We start from the raw sequence: 20,223 nt of genomic DNA, 5'->3' as shown, positions 1-20,223 counted from the left end.
AAAGATATTGCCCAAGTGTATAGCTTTCTAATAATCTTTATCCAGAATCTAATTTAGAATATCTGGAGGATTAAAATGGCCCCATATCCTTCTGGAATTCCCAATGTCTTTTAATAACAACCAACAAAGAACTATCGACTATATTATCTGACAATGGTTGGTATGCGAATTCTCTTCTGCAAATAAGAACTCTATTTACTTTTATGTTAATCAAAATGTCAAGCAAGATTGATGTTTTCATATGAAAATTAAGAAACTGACTAGAACCTAAATAGAAGACCTCTGAATGTTTGAACGGAGAAGAAAGAAAGAGTAATTGCAGAGCAGGCCATTTCTGAGTCCACTTCAGGCAGAAAAAAATGAGAAATCAAAACCACAATGAGCTGTCACCTCACAGCTGTTAGCCTGGCTACTATCAAAAAAACAGGAAATAAGTTTTGGTGAGGATGTGGACAAAAGGGAACCTCTGTGCACTGTTGGTGGGAATGCAAATTTGTGCATCCACTATGGAAAACCGTATGCAGTTTCCTCAAAAAGTTAAAAATAGAACTACCATACGATCCAGCAATCCCACTCCTGGGTATTTATCCAAAGAAAACGAGAGCACTATCTCAAAGAGACATCTGCACCCATGTTCACTGAAGTATTATTTACAACAGCCAAGAACAACCCAAGTGCCCATCAACAGGCGAACGGATGAAGATGCAGTATATATACGACAGAACATTATTCAGCCGAAAAAAAGAGTGAAATCTTGCCATTTGTGACAACCTATATGAACCTTGAGAATCTTATTCTAAGTAAAATACGTCAGACAAAGACAAATTCCGTATGATCTCACTCACACGTGGACTCTAAAAAAAAAGCACAAGGAAAATGAGCTCATAGATAGAGAGACAGATTGGCAGCTGCCAAAGGTGGGAGGAGGGGGGTGAGAGAAATGGGTGAAGGTGGTCAAAAGGTACGAACTTCCAGTTATTAGATAAATAAGTCCTGGCAGTGTAATGACAGCAAGATGACTATAGTCAATGATACTGTATTGTATATTTGAGAGTTGCTAAGAGAGTAGATCTTAAAAGTTCTCATCACATGAAAAAATCTGTAACTATGTGGTGATGGATGTTAACTAGATTTATTGTGGTGATCATTTAGCAATATATACAAACATTGAATTGTGTTGTACACCTGAAACTAATATAATGTTATATGTCAGGTACACCTCAATAAACAAATAAAAAAGAAATACTATTCCTCTTTTGATTTACATGCAGGTAAAAATCATTATGAGATGACGGTCATACAAAAGCAGGCAGAAGACTGGAATTATCCTGAGGGCCACAGTTGGCAGGCCCCGAATTCCACGGGAAGTCTTTAAAGGCAGGATTGTTGTCTTGCAGATTTCATCCGTGATGCCAGGTGTGCCTGGAGTAGACAGGTTGCACATAATTGTTCACTGAAAAGGCCGGTGAATTGAATGGTCGCTGTGGAAAATAGTGTTGATTTTTGAAAAGCAAATGCACGTGTACTGTTGCTCCATGAAACATGTTCTGTCAATTGCCAAGATGTAGGCTCCAACTCTTTGCTCAGACTTCTCAGGAATTGCCTCTTGGATTCATACGAACTCCCCTCCCTCTGATTCTCCTCTGCTCCTGAGCATGCTGGCACAGTCTGAAAGTGTCCTCCCTGGAGAGCTGCACCAGCCCAGTGGAGGAGGAGAGTGGGGTTTCCGGTTGTGGTCCTGGCCAGGTAGGCGTTAATCTATGAGACTGACACCGTGCAATCTGATTTGGTGCAAAAACAGATGAAGACCGGAGATCAGTTGCACTGTTATCAGACTTAGAGTTAAAGGGAGCCTATGCCTTAAAACAACCCTCCCTTAAACCAGGTCCCCAACCACACGGCCCATCCAGGAGAGTTCATGGTGCTTCAGCCCACGGGGAACCAGGGTGCAAGGCTGACACTCCAGGAAGCCCACTCCAGGGGGAAATGGGCAGTGGGTTTTCGAGGCATTGTTCTATGGGGGTTCCAGGGAACTTCAATTTCACTGTTAGAATAGTGGAAATATGTAAGAGCACTATATACACATTATTGTTCACTCTAAGATACTTAATGATTACAGGCCACGCGCCAGCCATTTTGCTGAATATTGGGAATAGGGTGGGTGGAGAGAAGTGGTATCTTCCTCCAGGAAGTTTACAATCTGAGAATTATCATTATAGTTATTTGGACATCAATCATATCTCTATATCCATCATCTATAGCTATCTATGTATCTAGGCATCTATCTGTCATCTATCTTATTATCATCACACAGTAATGTATTTAAATAAAATAATAAAGCTGTATTATTTAAAAGTTCACAAAGATTAAGGTAAAAATTATTTATGTTTTGGTACATGTATACATAAAATTTTTAGAGAATAAGTATATACATACACACTTTTGTCTCAAAAGGAAAAACACAGAATTTAGAGCTACGATGGCTCGTGTGGCTGAGCCAGTCGTCTGCGAGGGGGTTAAGATGCACACAGAGATATACTTGCCTAAGTTTTGGGAAGAAGCCCAGAAATTTGCCTTTTTACAACTCCCTAGATGATTTTGTTGAAGGTGCTCAGAACTCAAATTTTAAATTTTGTTTGCAAATATTGTCTCCTGGGAATCACTTCAGATACAGATTTGTTGCTATCTTCATGCAGGATGGTCACTGGAGCGAAGCTGCATGACATCCAAGGATGTAGGAAAATATTTTTGATGTCATTTTAAAAATATCTGTTTTCTTATTGCTTCTTTGAAAGTGTTATTTTTTAAGTAGAATTGTTCAGTACATTAAGCACATTAAGTTTGCAGTAGCGTAATAACTGTTTTACTCAGAAATTTGAACACGCTTTATTGTCTAATCAGTCCCTTGAGGGTTACTTAGTTTAAAATTTTTTTCTTCCTTCTCTTTCATTTATTGAGATATATCTGGGTTAATGAAACACTCACTAGAATAATCTACTCTCTAAATTATCCATTTATTCTGCTATTGAGCTAGCCATGAATGCTGAATGCCTGGGATTTTCAGGATTATTTTAGATACGCCAAGTAACCAGTTACTGCAATTTCTGGTTTACAAAGTGTTAGGTTATCAGATGGTGGTGTTCCTAGGAAATAGCAGGAACTCCTAGGTCCTGAGATAGAAATATGTTTGAGATGATGTCTGAAATCCTGTATGTGATCATTAAGCGTGTTTTCCTCCCTGCCAACTTTGCCAATCGTTCACTAGAGATTCAAGTTATCCTTAAATACATTAGTTTATAATCTGAAAGTTTCTAATATGAAATATATAGTTGATAATCTAAAAAATTTTAAATAATATATTCATCATTATCAAAATTTCTTCTTCCCCACAGACTGCATTCTTTTCTTTTCTTGTGTCTTTCTTTTATTTTAAAGATTGACACCTGAGCTAACATCTGTTGCCCATCTTCCTTTTTTCCTCCCTCTCCCCAAAGCCGCCCAGCACATATATCCTAGTTGTAGGTCCTTCTGGCTCTTCTATGTGGGACGCCACCTCAGCATGGCTTGATAAGTGATGCCAGGTCTGCGCCCAGGATCCAAACTGGTGAAACTCTGGGCCGCCAAAGCAGAGTGCATGAACTTAACCACTCAGCCATGCGGCCAGCCCCTGCATTATTTTCTTGTTTGGCAGTAGACACCTGTGTTAATCAGTATGGCTTTTGAATATAGTAACTGCTATGGCCAGTATTTACTCTTTTCAGTCCATTTTCTCATAAAATAATGCCTATGAGATAGATTTTCTTATCTACTTATCTAACTTTTCATATCATAAGAAGATTTTAACTTAATTCGGATCAAACAAATATGGCTAAAACTTGAAAGAACCAGATATTTCATTTTTGTAAGTCCCTATGGAGGAGAATTATCTCCTCTATGTGATATTTGAAATGGTGATTTTCCACAGAATTTGAGTGCATGGTCTGAGTACATCAGATCAGATTCTTCAGTTAATCCTGTGATCGGAGTGCTTGCGTTTTAAGTATGTGTAAGTATTGCGAGTTATAAGTCATTTGAGGATATTTCTCTCAACAATCTCACTCAAGTTTGGCTCCTGCAGATGGCACTTAGCATGGCTGCTCCTTCTGCTCCTTCTCTCTGCCCTCGGCTGTGCCTTCATCCTCTGCCGTAGATCTGCATCTTAGATTACATGAGCTGCACAAATAGACTCTTATTCCATTTTCTTTTTTTTACAGGCTGGTTCCTCACAAAACAAAGAATCTTGAGTTAAGAGCTATACCTTATTACGTTATTTTAAGATAAGCAATGGTACTAAAATTCTTCAGCAGTGTGAAAATCTCCTAGACAGATTCAGTCATTAGAAATGATCAAATATCAAAATCCTCTCCCTCTTTTTGTTATTTAGAAATGGGACACAGTGAGTATGTTATTTCCAACATCAGCTAATAATTTCACAGGCAGCCTTATGCCTGGGATAAGTGTTGCATCTGTTTCATAGATGTCGTGGGTGCTATGACAAACCAACTTCATCTACTGTATTTAATTTATATATATATGTGTGTGTATATATAAATACACACACATATATATACTCATATATATATGAGGAAGATTGGCCCTGAGCTAACAACTGTGTCCATCTTCCTCTCTTTTGTATGTGGGATGCTGCCACAGCATGGCTTCATGGGCTGTGTGTGGGGCCATGCCCAGGATCCGAGTCCTTGGACCCCGGGCTGTTGAAGCAGAGCATGTGACCTTAACCTCTGTTCCACCGGGCTGGCTCCAGTATCAATATTTTTTAATCCTGCTAAGAAATTGTGATCTCAAAAGAAGGTGAGGCTGAGTGTGACAACTTTTTGTAACTCCCAAGTGGTGCACAAATTCGGCTCATCTCTTGGGTATGAAATTGCATATTTAGTTCTTGGAGTAGATACACTGAGATGTTATTTGTTCCCTGCCTTAATTTATAGAACACTTAAGAGTCCTTAGTCAGCCAAATCCATGTGCTCCCAAAGCCAAAGATTTACAGTTTGCTTACGTCATCTGTTGTGATTTAGTGTAGAAATGACGAGGTAGGACTCAGCCTTAAATGAGACTCAGACGGGATCATTGCCTCTCGGCAGCTTCGCTTGATCTTGATGTGAAGATAAGTGGAAAGACATCAGCAATCTTGAGATGTCTCAAATCCACTGGAAAAATAATTGCACAATATTTAACTGATGTCACAGCATGACAGAATGGTCTTTCTTGAAATAAAGAATGGTGGTTATACTGTTGTCTTTGCTTAAGGCAACGAAAAGAATCCTACAACTCTCTCTCTATGTGGATGTGTATATAACTATTTATAATATATAAATATGTATTATATATATGTGACTCTGTATAGTTGTTATATATTTATCTGTATATGTGTATATATAAAGATATATGAACTTCTCTCTATTTCATACTAAATGAAACAATGACGACAAAAACTAGAAGACAGCCTGAAGCTAGAAAAGTTTTCATGGACATTCTAGGTAATTTCACTTTGAATTTGCTGATTCAAACTATTTCCTAGTGAGCAGAAATGAACTAAATCACATAAGTAGCTCTTATGAAATACATTGGTAATTTAATTTATTGAAAATTTATGAATTGGCGTTCTCTGTAGTGGTTAATCTCTCCTTTTACTTGTTTGGGAGGCTGAATCCCTTCTTTTCTTCCTTTTTTCTCTTTTATTTAACTCTCACTCATTTATATAATTGACATGCCAGATGCTTTGAGAATGTGACCCAAACGTCAACTAAAAGCATATAAATAAATAAATATTTAATATCTTGCTTTTATTTGTTCCATAAATAAAAATTGGATAAGATATTCAATATCTTGCACACACACACACACACACACACACACACACATATATATATATGTAATTTTACTAAGCAACTAAAATTGCTGGCACTTATCAAAGAAAAGACTTTGGCAGGAGCGGTCAGGGAGGAGATTGAAATTTGCTGTGAAACAGGGGAGAATGTGAAGATTGTTTGAAGTCTGGTTTTACCGAGAGGTAACAGAACCAGAAGAATGATGTTGACGGTGACCATCACATTCCTTTCCTCGGCCGTCCAGTTTTACAGGTCAGCACAGCCACCAGGAGTTTTCTGTTTTCCACGAGATAACTGATTTTCAATGAAGTTTGCTCCATTTGGAGGAAGAAAATCATTGAATGCCTAGTACATGCCATTTAAATTTTATCACTAAGACATTTCACATATGTAAAATTACTAATCTGAAAAAATCATTTGTCAAGTTATTAGTTATATTTTGATTCAGAAATACATATGTGATTGCTCAAGCAACAGGAGAAGCTGGGTAATTGTGTCTAAACTGCTGGGGCTGTGGAAGGACCTGCTGCTTCCATTGATAATGATCATTTATTTTTCATTTGCGTCTCCTGTTTAAAATGTTAACACGCTCGGGAGAGACAATAGTCACGAATACTTTAGTCTGAATGAGTTAATCACTGAAGATAAAGATGCTTGGTGTATATAACTCACTTTGGAGGAATAAGGATGGGCTACAGCATCAACAGGATGGAGTGCGGGCAGCGCAGAGAGACCAGTGCTAACTCCGCAGCTGGAGGAGAGGAAACCCTCTGGTCCTAGAAGGCCTTTTGCAGACTGTGTAAAATAACACTAAATCATTAGACGATGGGGCAAATCTTATGTGCATCTTGAATAATCAATAAATTTTAAACAAGACACAGGAAAAAAAATGAAGTTAAAGTTACTCTACATTTGTCATTTTCACCCCTTAAAATTAACTTTTTCCGGGTCTAAGATCAGTTGATGTAAACTGCTGTGGCATCACTTTCTTAGTTTTTCAGAGTGATCTAAATTATGTTTCTATTGAAAAACCTATTTATGTGGTCATTATTAACGATTAGAATCTGTCTAGAAACACAGACATGGAAACAATTGACATGTTTAATAATTATTTTTAAGGTCCGCATATTGTTTTTAATACTCTCTGCAAAAGTGGTGCTGGCCTCTATGGACGCCAGTCTTTGGTTGCAATGACATGTCTGCTAGTAGTCACTCAAGATTAAAATGATCAATACGACTCTACGGACATAGGATGACAGACGAATGTTGAGAGTAGATATTGCAAAAGTGCATGAAGCAGGGGAGGCACATGGCAAGAACAACAGATGTCATCACAGACATCAGGAGTTCTGGAGACCAACCCTGAAGTCGCATGGATAGGGTGTTAAGGATGACTCAGAACTCCATCTGACTGGAGAACTGAGTGTTGAAGAATTCTCACTTAAGTGGTATTTTATTAAAGAACAATTCAGTGACAGAAATACATAATCTTCACCCTACAAATTTCATGGCACAAGTTGGATAATGTGCATGGAAGCAAGGTTCTTCAAAAACAAGCCATATGTGTTGAGGGTAAGGGAGCAGGATGTGCTATCTTGTTACAAATTCTTGACTTCCTCTTTAGAGTCTGACAAAGCTTCTATAATTTCTTAAGACCTTCCAGAAGCAAACAGGCAAAGCTAAAAAAGGAAGTTAAACAATGATTTGCTAAATTTAAAAGAAATGTAACTTTTTCACATGATCCCAAGCCTAACCCAAATGCAACGTGCTCTCTCCTGCTCTGTTTTCTAGTTTTCCATCCTGCAGAGGTGGTATCATCAGCTTCATTAAGAATACTTCCTTTGTCTTGGCTGTGCAGCGTCCTGTGTGCCTTCCTCATCTTGGCTGGGTTTTACCAAGATGAATGATTCAATTTCTTGGAAGAGACAGCCGCCGCCGGTGTTACAACTGGTGAATATGGGAACCCCTTTCGTGCTTGCTGTTTTGGGACCAGTAGCGTAGTTAGGTAAACAGTGATCTCATTTTTGGTCATGCGGTTTTACTGACATTATAATGAAAGCTATCAGCACAGGTTTGAGGTAGGTGTCAATTTACTTACTTACTTTGTTTAGTCTTTTGTATTTTTCGTCTTATGGAGCTAACTCTGAGCAAACTTGAAATATTTATTTCCACTTAACTTTTCTCCACTATTAAAGCAACGCCTGATCATTAAATAAATGCAAAAGAATAGAAAGAAGATAAGAAGTTACTGATGATCCCCACCACCTATGCACAAGCACTGTTTATATTTTCCTTGGTTTTGAAACACATTTAGAAACTCTTGGCACATTATCCTCTTAGGTTTCAAATAGCGGTAGATGAGAACATTCCTCAGTCTGTTCTGAAAACTCGACATTCTTAAACGGTTATTTAAGCCCAAAACATGTCAGTTGAGTTAAACTTTGACCAGCCCAGGTGACTAGTTTATAGGTCTTGAAACTTTGTGTCAGCAAAGACCACACAGCCCAAATTCCTGGAGCATGTCTTGTGTTTGTATTCAAACAGAACCCTGAAATGTTTTCTCTCCCTAAGTATTTCAGACACATTCTTCTCATTGGAAACCTTCGCGTCTTACACAACTCCCTCTGTATCTAAACTATGTTAAAGATACATAGACAAAGGATGACATCACGGAGCTGATTTTGTCCTTTGAGCTCGGTGTTTAGCTAAAGTTGAGCAGTTACAATGAGTCATGCAATCTTGTGACCAGCCGGGCACTTTTCCAATGAGAGAGACTGTTAAGATCTTCGACAACAGACCTGTAGTTGTTTGAAAAAGAGTTGTCAACAGCGACCTGGACGCTGGGCGATACCCGGCTTCTATGAGTAACAAAATGAGGGCCCATTCCTGCTGAATAACAAAACACCGATGGTGAGGTAACACTTAGTAGAGCTGACTCATTTCCTCACTTACAGATGAAAGGAATTGTCCAAGAAATGACTGTCTCACAGGTAAGTAGTGTTTCCTTCAGGTAACCGGCGGGGAATCTCTGGAGAAAGGCTGACTACAGCATTCACTTGTCAGGTACCAGGTCTACCAAGAAGTACATTTGATTACAAAACAATGCCAGACATTAAAAGCCATTTTTATCCTTAACTAGCTGAGAACTGCTCATTTCAAGTGCGATTCAGAAGAAAGAGGTCGTCTTGCATAATCAGGTGTAAAGGTGATTGAAAATTTCTGATTAGTTGCACCGTGGAATCAACGTAAACTTTCCTTTTAATTTTCCAGTGGGCACATTTTCCTGGAGAGGCTGTGGCTCTTGCCTCGACATCTGTGTAGGACATCCGTGGGGGCCATGCTGGGTACCCTTTCCATATCTATGGATGGCCCAATTTTCCAGGGCTGTGGGATTTCCAGCTGTGTCATGTTGACTTGAACTGACTCAGCAGGCGCTGCCATCATGGGAAACCAAGAAACCTTTGCCTCCCGGACTCCTTGTAATCTCCTGGGCTTTACAATCAGGCTGTCTTTACAAACACATTCCTCAAAGCTAGTTTGGAGCATACTTATTTTTAAAAATACAAGAAGCCTGTTGAGAGAAAAACATTAGATGGACACATAGTTGTGAACATCACCCAAAGTCATGACTCTTGTCTTCTTAAACTAGATCTTACTAGGACTTTAAAAAAAAAAAATGGATATGGGCTCCTCTAAACAGGATTTCACTATTTTCATTCATTTGTAATGTGCGCACTGCCCTCGGTTGCTTCTTTCCCTACTTGGTGTGCCTCCTTCTGAATTCTCATGTAATTTCAGGAGTTGTTACCATTCTTTTTGCTGTTGGGAAATCGCGAATTGTGAAACACGTTAAACTGAGCACATTTAAAAATAACCTAGTCTTTTCTACTGTTTGGGTAAAGTCACTTGCTTGTTTGGGGTTGCTAATGGAAATAAGTGGCCATGTGTGATTACCTCTAGAGCCAGCTTGTTTGCTCACAGGAAAGAATTCATTGAACAGCCACAGACTACATTCCAGAACATTAGCCAACCACTTTGCAAAAGTGTACTGTTGGGTCATAGAGAAGTCTGCCACCACTCCTGGAAAAGCAGCTCCAAATTCCTGCCCGTGGGACAGAGATCTTGTTGCAGGATGTCAATGTGGGCTCTCATAACAAGCATTTTTATTAGTGGTTCTTCCCTCCTCTTGGTTCCCTGATAAACGGCCATGCGATGCTCAGTGTCTGGAAATCCATGGGACTCTACTTTTTTTCAGAAGACACTTTCTATGCTTTGCAATTCATTACCCCAGTGAACTTCAGTGTAAAGACAGTGGTGCAGTAATGGCGGGGGAGTCATTTCAGATACTTCAGGGCCCGGAATAGATTTGTCAGTGTGCTTGTTTCCTTCCTCGCTAACAAATCGCCATGCTCTAGTCTGTATTTGGAATCTGCGGATCTGCAGAGGCAGCTCATTGGTCTCCAGGGAGGATGCTCATTAGCGTTGCAGGTGGTCGCTGCAGGTCCGAGTTTCCCAGCCCCTGGTTGATCTATTTCATAAATTGGAGAACTCCGCTTTGATCTACTTTCACGTAAGAGTTCATTTGAACACAAAGAGATAAATAAATGCATTTAAAAGTTATTTGGAAGGAAATGTTGAAGCAGAGCCCAGAAAAAGGCTGGTACAGCCTCCCCTGGCCTCTCAGAGATGAAGTCAGGGCATCAGGGCTCAAGGAATGTGCAAGAGCCACAGGTAAGGGCTTCCCTCCTCTGGGCTCTTAGAGTCTTCTCTGTAAGGCAGCATGGACTGGATCAGATCATGAGCATTGTCCTGGTGCCTGGTGAACCGAGGTGGAGTCCAGACTCATCCCCAGCCCTCTTCCCCGACCCCTCGCTCCTGTCCCTCTGCGTGCTCTACGGCCTTGGCAAGTTGCTGGAAATCTCTAGGAATCAGATTCTCTGGAACAATAATACCATTACTCCTTTATCACAGTGTCATTTGAGTTTCAGGGAGATAATGCTGATGAGGGTTTAGCACACTGCCTGGGAAGTATTATTTTAAAAACAAAACGAACAAAACACCCACTTTATAAGAATAACTCCCGAATAAATATCCCTGGGCAGGATCTCTCTCAAATTTTGGACTCATATTTCTGACCAGCTGGAAGAATTTTCTATTTTGATATCTTATTGATGGCTACACTCTGTGTGTCCAAACGAGACTCAGTTATTTTAGTACATCTACAGGGAGTAAACCAGGCACCAGGCACAGCCCTGGCCCTCGAGGACAGGATGGTGAATAACGCAGTCTTTGCTCATCATCGTTGTCACCATAGCTGCCATTTACCGTGTGCCAACAACGTGCTATGCAATTTATACACGTCCTGTTCTTCAGTCCCTGTGGCAACCCTGTGACTTAGACAGACTTTGTTCTTTAACAGATGAGAAACAAGTGACCTAGTGACCTTAGGTGATTTGACCAGATTCACACAGCTAGAAACTAAGTCAGAATCCAGTCTCACGGGTCTCGGTGTCTTAGACCGTTCAGGCTGCTATAACACAACACCGCGGATTGGGAGGCTTGCAAACAACAGACATTGATTCCTCACAGCTCTGGAGGCTGGAAGTCCAGGATCAAGGTACCAGCAGATTCAGCGTCTGGTGAGAACCCACTTCCTGGTTCCTGGACAGTCTTCTCTCTGTGTCCTCACTTGGTGGAGGGGGTGAGGGAGCTCTCTGGGGTCTCTTCTTATAAGGTCATTAATCCATTGCTGGGGGCTCCACTCTCATGACTGAATCTCCTTCCAAAGGCCCCACTTCCTAATACCACGACATTCAGGGGGAGGTTTCAACATATGAATTTTGGGGAGATGCAAACATTCAGGCCCTGACACTTGGATTTCCATTCCACACCGTAACCACAGAGTTTCCCTGTCTCCCTCAACACAAACAATCTCAACATGATCTGACAAAGTCCACCAGGAGGCCAGCACAGTTTCCTGATGAGGGAATGAAGGCTGCAGGTAAGCTGTCATGTGCCAAAGATACTTCTTCCTTCAGTCAGTGGGGACCTCTTTCTCCCAAGCCGTCAAGCCTGCGATTTCAAGAGCTGTTTCCATTCCTTTCCGGACCCTACCACTTTCCCCTTTCAAATGGCTAAGGAGAGTTTTCCCTTTTGCCTTCTCAATGACTCTCAGTCCATCTGTTGGTTCCATCCTCCACCATCCTATTTTGGTCCTCCCTATGTCAGGCTCATCTGCGCTTCCAACTTATCCCTCCTGGAGCCACAGTCCCCTCTCTAGTTCTCAAGAATGCTTCACGTGATGGTCACATGGGTCTTAAAATGCTCCTTTTCAATAACCATTCAGATGTTACTTTTCTAACAAAAATCTCTCCCATTTCTCTCAGGCTATTCAAATCCTACTGACTCTTTCTATTTTTTCTATTTCTACTATTTTATTCAATAAATATCTGAGTGCTGGTGTTTCATTGCTGACCATGATGGGCGTAGAACTGCCTGATTATATCCATTTGAACTCAACACACAAAGCCATTTTAAATAGAAGGGCAAACGATGCTCTTCCAGGATGACAAGAGTGGGAAGGTACATAGGAACGCTCGAGTTCCGGCCCCGCACATCCCCTCTTCCTTCCAAGCAGGGTGAGGGAGCAGCTATGTGCAGGCGCTATATATTCCCGGCCTGGGTTACAACGTGAGCAAACACATCGAAATCCCTGCTCTTATGAGCTTGTATTTCAGTGGAGAGCTGAGGGGAGCGTCACTTTTATCTTTAAGGTGCATGCCAGCTTCTGCAGGAGATCTCTTATGGAGAGCAATTGGAAAATCAAGAGCAGCACCAAAAAGTCATTTCCAGTAGTTCTTGACTAACAAAATGGTCTTTGGAAATCGCGTGTATGTAAAGACAGAGATTTTAATCCCCTTTTATCTAATTATTTTTTCGGCCATTTTTAATTGTTTGGATGAAAAGCAAAGGCCCGTTGAGGGCACAGGAACAAAGTCTGGGGTGGGGTGGCTGGAAGTCGGACTCTGAAGGTTTTTCTCCCTGCAATGTGACAGTGGTGGCCACTGAAGACACATCCTAGGAGGCAGCCCAGCCTCACGGTCAGGCAGACCAAATGACACTGGCCCAGCTCTTTCCCGGCTTCTTCCAGCCCATGGGCCCGCTGTGGCCTGAATTGTGTCCCCAAAATTCAGCTGTTGAAGTCCTAATTCCCAGAATGGCTGTCCATCCGTCCCCTGTTTTATTCTACCTCATTTTATTGCGCTTTGCAGACGTTGTGTTTTTTACAAGACCCACCACCAGCAAAAAAGATGATGACTCCTTCAAGGCTCAGATGATGGTTAGAATTTTTCAGCAGCAAAGCATTTCTTAATTAAGGGATGTACATTGTTTTTTAGACATAATGCGATCGCACACAATTTTCGTGTAACCACAGCTTTTATACGCGCTGGGAACCCAAAAAATTCGTGTGACTCAGTTTATTGCGATACTGGCTTTATTGAGGTGGTCTAGAACCGAATCTGTAGCATCTCCGAGGTATGCCTGTACTTGGAGATAGGGCCTGTAAGGAGGTAAATAAGGTTAACGGAGGTCATAGGGGTGGGGCCCTGATCCAACATGACTGGTGTGCTTATAAGAAGAGGAAGAGACACTGGAGCTCTCTCTCTGTCTCTCTCCTCCATAGGAGGACGTGGTGAGAAGGAGGCTATCTGCAAGCCAGCAAGAGTTCTTACAAGAACTGCACCATGCTGCTGCCCTCATCTTGGACTTCAGCCTCCAAATGGTGAGAAAGAAGTGTCTGTCATTAATCCACCCAGTCTGTGGTGTTCTGTACCAAGACAGTCCTTTCCCCTCTGGTCCCAGCAATGCTTTTCTGGCTCACCCTTGGCTCAGTGCTGATGCTCTGAGGTTTCTTCAGCAAGTGCGTTCTCACCTGCCTGCCTTCCCTACAAGCTTTGTCATTAAGGCTCCAGTAACGGGTCATGCAATTATTTGTACTCCTCAGGTGGTAGCCAAATAAAAAGTAGTATTTGTTGATTGATTAGCTAGTCTGAGAGATGGTTAGCCAAATTGTAGCTAACAGGCTGAAATAGTTTATTTTTGCTTTGGTTTCAGGCCTGACAAAGAAATATTGAGATGATTCTGCACAAAATTCTGGCTATTTGGAGATACAAGAGTGTTTATTTTCTTCTGGAAGGTTCCAGATAGTTACCTCAGTTCTGCCCTTCAATTTGCATATAAACATAAAATGGAGCACTGGACCCCATATTCCACAAAAAGGCTCAATTTAATTTTCTTTGAATGAAGGGTGTTTTATCAATAAAATTAAAATCCCATTAAATTCTCTGATACTTGACCAGGGTGCTTCATATTCTTCTCTTTCTTTATAAGTATTTAACCTGTTCTTACTTAAAAAAGGAAAAATCTGTTGAACCAGAAATGATTTCTTTCTACCCTAAGAGTGTACCTTTTTTCACTCTGGATGAAATAAATTTAAAAGAAAGGAGCTGAACTCTCCACTCCAGACCACACAATTTCATGTGACGGCAGGATTTTCAACTAAATGCAACACCCTGGACTTGATCGGAAAATACAGCCACGTGGACGGAAGCTACTAGCCGTTAACACTTTTTAATTGTTCTCATAAAAGGAGTATATATGTGTTAAAATACTCCAAAAGGATTTTTCATTTTCATTTCTAACCTAAAATGACCCTGTGCTTAATTTAACCCTGCTCGATGAAGGCATTGAGTCGTGACTTACCTTTCTATCACACTGTAAAAATCCTTTTTAATTCAGACTAGGTATTTGGGGTATTTTGATTATCCAAAACTAAGGTTCAGAAATTTATTATCCATGATATTACCTGTTTCCATCTGAACTTTGCAAATATGTTTTTTAAAACAATTCTGCCACCATTTCATTAAATTACAACATGTGAGTAATAAAACCCATCATAAGCTAGTTGGGCAAGTGGCCTGAGCACCCCCCAAACTGGCGTCATTGGCTCCACCTCCAGAAGCAAAGCCCAGGAAAGCAATGATTTAATCCTTTCTGTCATTTTGGCAAGTGTCTCCTTCCTCAGCAAGGCAAAGTTGGCATTGGCAAAATGATAAAGATGGTTGACGTTATAAAAATTTTGCTGGAATTGTTTATATAGTTAATTGGTTCAAATGCTTCTGCAGTAGGGCTGGTCCCACGGCCAAGTGGTTAAGTTTATGCACTCTACTTTGGTGGCCCACGGTTCTGCTGGTTTGGATCCTGGGCACGGACCTAGCACCACTCATCAGGCCATGCTGAGGTAGCGTCTCACATAGCAGAACTAGAGGGACCTACAACTAGAATATACAACTATACTGGGGGCGCTTTGGGGAGAAGAAGAAGAAAAAAAAAGACTGTCAACAGATGTTAGCTCAAGGCCAATCTTAAAAAAAAAAAGAAAACTCCATTAAAAAAAAACCCAAAAACTTCTGCAGTGTCAACTTCATTCCTTTGAAATGACTTCCCATGTCTTAAGGCAGCTGGGATTGCATTGAGCTGCAAGGTACAGAGAGCGTGGTGAACAGAGGTGTTCACAGTTGAGGTTGTGTTTTGCTCACATAAAAATGAGTACCGAGGAGGGTGAGGATTCAGGGCTAACACAGCTTCTTAGTAACATCTTCAAGGATCTGTGTTCCTTCTCTGATTTTTGATCCTTCCTCCCTTCTCTGTAGTTTTTATTCTCATGGTTCTAGCATGCCTGCTGCCCCTCCAGGCAGTTCCATGTTCAGGGTTAGGAAAAGGGATAAGAGTGTTGTTCCATGAGTATAGAGTTTTAATTCTTGCAAATAAGTGAATTCTAGGGATCCACTGCGTAAGGTTGCGCCTAGAGTTAACAACAATGTATTGCACAGTTAAAAATTTGTTAAGAGGGTAGCTCTTCTGTTAAGTATTCTTCCAACACAAAAAAAGTGGGGAGGGGGCATGAGGAAACTTTTGAAAGTGATGGATATGTCTACCACCTTGATGGTGGTGATGGTCTCACAGGTGTTCGTACTTGTGCAAACTCATCAAATTGTACACATTACAGAAGTGTAATTCTTTGTATGTCAATTATAACTCAAAGATGCTAAAAAAAGAAATAAAAACAAGAAGAATGCAAAGCTTTCTGCTGGATTTTTTTTTTTTTTTTTTAACATTTGGCAAATATAGTCTTCCCAGGAAAACCTGCCTGCCACTCAGAGCTCAGAACCTTGTCACATGTCCATGCCCAGCTGCAAAGGAGGCTTGGAATCAGCTGTCCACTCTCTGTAGTGGAGGAAACAAAGGACAGTGGGTTGAACGGCAAACCAACAGCCTCTGCCACACTGTCTTTCATGGATGTGATGTGAGAGGCACGACTGTCAAGTCGTGAGTTTATCTCGTTACGTTGTTGACTTTATCCAAATAAAATTCCAATAGAAAGAGAAAATCCCAATTGATTTTGACTAGCTTTGATTTTTTACTAGAACTCAGAATGAAATGAAATAAACCAGATTGGGTTCAAATTCTGCTGCAACGACCCACTAGCTGGATGTCCCAGTGGAGATACTTACTGCCCAGGAATCTCTGCCCTTGTGGTAAACCTGAGCTTATGCACAGGGTAGATTTCTACAGGAACTGTCCAGAGGCAGGACTCCTCCTCTATGAATTCCTCTTCCACACCGAATCTAGGCTTCGCCCAGACTTTCTTTGGCCAACGGGACATCAAAACACATGAAACAAGCAAACAGAACACCACAAGTGTGATGTAAGCTTGTCTGAGGGGGTGAGGGTGGTGTGCTGGAGCCCTCATTTTGTGAAGACTTCGTTTGGCTGGAAAGACTGGGAAAGAGAGACACAGCTCCTAGCTGTTCAAGCTGAGCCCAACGTCTTGCCAAACTGCCAGCTAAATGCAGCTGCAGGCATGAGCCCAGGCTAGACCCGCAGAGGTCTAAGCAACAAATCCACAGATGGGTCAAAAACACCAGGTGTGGCTGGCTTAAGCCACTAAGTCTTGGGGCAGAAAAAGATAACTGATACACACACAAACTTTCAGTGTTGAGGCCAGATGAATTGCAGGGATTGCGGGAGCCCAGGCATAAAGCAAGCACTAGCAAACGCTAATTATGATTATTATGCAGCAGAGAGAAAGGCTTGTCAATTAAAAAAAAAAAGTCCACAGATCCTTTTTTAGCATCTACAATCTGTTTATCGCAGTGTGCTATGGGGCCTTTCTTTAAGAAGATTCCATCCTGGCGAATACACTTAGGATAAAGAAACAATGCATTTATGACCACAGGTTGTAAACAAAGAATAAGGCAGCCACATCTATGCAAGATCTCGAGCTAGTGGACATTCAAACAATCAAGAATCAATATAGGTTTTTGGAGAGAGTTTCAGAGAAAATGTATCTCTTGCTCAAGGTCTTGAATGGAAGGAAATATTTTAATAATGGGAATGCTAATAATACTATTAATATTTGACATTTGTTGAGAACTTACTGAGTTCTGGGCATGACCGTAAGCATTTTAAATGCCATTTCATGTTTAATCCTCACCGTACTCTTTTGAGGCAGTTTAGCCAATTCTTGTTGACAGATGAAGACATAGAATAGGAGAGAAATTAAGCCATTTCCTGATCTGTCCAAGTTGCCCCTCTGGTCAGGAGTAGAGCTGAGGTTTGATGCCGGGAAACCTGATTCCAGAGCCAACAGTCTTCTTTGCACAGAGGCCGGCGGAGAAGTTAAATGTGTTTACACCCTAAGAAAACTCATTCTGAAGTTGAGGGGAGGGTTCATTGTTACCCCTGTCACAAGTCTGCCCTGACTATATTCTAAGAGGTCCTAAGTAAATGTATTAACAAAAAGTTCCTTTAATGATTGAAAGACATACCTTACTGTTCTAAAGTGCAAGGATAGAAATAGCTGGCACGTAGCTGGTGCTGACTCCGCGCCAGGCACTCATCTTGTGCTGCATGCATTTGGCATTTCATTCCTCCCAACAACCACATGAGGGTGAGTTCTTTTACTTTCCCCACTTTATAGATAATGTAACCAGATTCAGAAAAGTGAAGTCAATCTCCAAGGTCACAGAACTGAAAAGTGGTGGGTCACGGATGGAAACCGAGGCTGTCAAGCTCCAGGGGTCACGATCTACCCACTGGGCTCAAGGCCTCCCTAAATTCTGTGTGAGATTTTCCCAAATAGGAGCTCGAACATCGATAGAACCAGGAGGCAGACGGGTGCTCACAGAGTGGCAGTCTTTCCTGTGTGTTTCCTCATAAGCCACACAATGTGTCCCCTCACTGAATGTTTACTAAGTTCTCTGAGGTGGGCGTGACTATCATACTGGTCAAAGATGAGGACACCAAGGGCCAGTGGAGCCCTGAGCTGGGATCCAGCTAGTGAGGAGGCTGGGATAAGAAGCAAAGCCTTTTAATCTAAACTAAGACTCAGCTTTTTTGTGGTGGTTGTTCTTTTTAACATTAATTGCATTTAATAAAAGTTCTGTATGTTTACAGTTTAGAGAAAGAAATTGTTCTATCAGGCTTTCTATGAAAAAAATAGCAGTACCTGGTCTTTCCAAATTTTTTCACTGGTTCTCTTGGAATTTCTGACATAGCTGTAAAAACCATGCTCATATTGCTATTTCTTGATTTTCCAGTTCTAAATTATCCCCTGAATCCTCCTCCTGGTGTATATTTGCTTCTGCTCTGCTTGGCTTTTTATAAGGTTATCACCAGTTAACCCCAAACTCTCCTCTAGTTGATGAGTCTTCTCTCAAACTGTTCACACATGCAAGATTCGCTCCCTGTGCATCTTCCCGAGAGAGTGCTCCCACACAGAACCTTCTCACCCGCTCCATCCTGCACCAGGTGCTTCCCAGGCCTCCTGCTGAAGCTGTTTCTGGAATTTCCTCTCATCGTCTTCATGGGGATCCCCTTTACCTTGCTCTTGTGTTTTATCTCTATTTCTGGGATTTCAGGCCCAGCTCTAATTCTTGGTAACATGCTCAGTTTGGTGGAACCTATCTGTGTTAGTCTGTGTTCTCAAAGCAGCAAGTTCCAAGAAATTTATTGAAGGAAATACCTGTGAGTGAAAATAGGGAGGGCTCTGGGAGGGGATGGGACAGTTGTGAGGTGGCAAGACGTGTAATTTTGAAGGAAGGAGAGAGAGAAGGAAGGGAGGAAGGAAGAAGGAGGGGGAGGGGAAGAGGGAGAGAGAAAATGAACGAAAGTTGGGTAAATCCTGTTAGATCACAGTGCACTCTTCAGGAAAGCCTCCTAAGGCTGTCAGGTGCTCTTGAGCTGAAGTCCCGGTTCAACAAGTCTCATTTCTCTGGGAACAGGCTTGCCTTAGTGGCCCTGCCTGACTCAGTCACTGGCTGGGAGCAGCCCATGGAGGGAGCATCCTCAGGGTGAAGAGTGCGAACATGGGGATGAGTTTTAATGTGCAGAGCCAGGCTGGTGGTGGTGGTGCTGGCAGCAGCAGATCTGAGTGCCTCAGCTCCAGCATCCCATGGTCCCTCAGGGCTTCCCGTGAAAAAGGGATAGCAGGGGCAAAATGCAGTGTCTGGATGCCTTTTACCTGATCCAAAACCAGGGTCATCATTTGGCTGGGCATAGAATTTCTGTTAGAGCTTTGAAGGAGGTGAGAAGTAATGGGAGTAAGAGAGGGGGTATCAGGACTCTGTGGTCTGGAAGACGATCAGCGGAGGAGCCCCAGACAGCCAAAAGCTGGTGTGAGGCATGTTGGTGCCCAGGGCTGTAGAACCAGAGAGACTAGATGATGGACTCATTGGTGCCAGGCACCAGATATTTCCAGTTCTCTTCTTTTATGTACATGGTAGGACCATATTTCCTCCCTTCCTGCAGGTCAGGAGTAGCCGTATGACTTGCTTCATCAACGGGATGAGAGATGCGTCTCTTCCAGAAGAAGCTCTAGGACAATATGTGTTTCGCTACCTGCTCTTCTCTGTCCTTCAGAGCCACAGACGTGACTAAATGTCTAGTGTTGGGCATGGAGAAAGCGAACACAATTTTACTGTGCTTAGGCACGGAGATGAGGTTCCATCGGTTAGCTCATCTGGCTGATGCAAGGAGCTGGTCAGAAGACACAACATCTTGAACTCCATCGCATCGCCACTCATCCAAAGTTCCCTTCAGTCACGTTTGGTGATTCCTCCTTTTCAGCAGCTACTGAAGCCATGCAATGGGCGAAGAACTTCATGTTCGTTACTTAATTTAACCCCTCCATGAAAGTAGGAGTTCTTCTCGTTTTCATTTAATCCCATTATCTCGCTTAATCCTGTGACTTAATTTAACCCAGTCTTCACAG

At 41.7% G+C, this 20,223-nt stretch overlaps 1 long non-coding RNA gene across 1 annotated transcript; it reads left to right on the top strand.

The window, feature by feature from the left end:
- Positions 1 to 8,676: 8,676 nt before the first annotated feature.
- On the top strand, positions 8,677 to 16,034 carry LOC111771259 (uncharacterized). The gene is made up of 3 exons (XR_011433873.1): positions 8,677 to 8,878; positions 13,573 to 13,671; positions 14,004 to 16,034. It is a non-coding gene; the product is annotated as an uncharacterized lncRNA (long non-coding RNA).
- The last annotated feature ends 4,189 nt before the right edge of the window (positions 16,035 to 20,223 follow it).

The sequence above is a fragment of the Equus caballus genome, chromosome 29 (genome assembly GCF_041296265.1).
Source record: "Equus caballus isolate H_3958 breed thoroughbred chromosome 29, TB-T2T, whole genome shotgun sequence".
Lineage (NCBI taxonomy): Eukaryota > Metazoa > Chordata > Mammalia > Perissodactyla > Equidae > Equus > Equus caballus.
The sequence above is the reverse complement of the archived record's forward strand: the minus strand, read 5'-3'. Positions and strand labels throughout refer to the sequence as shown.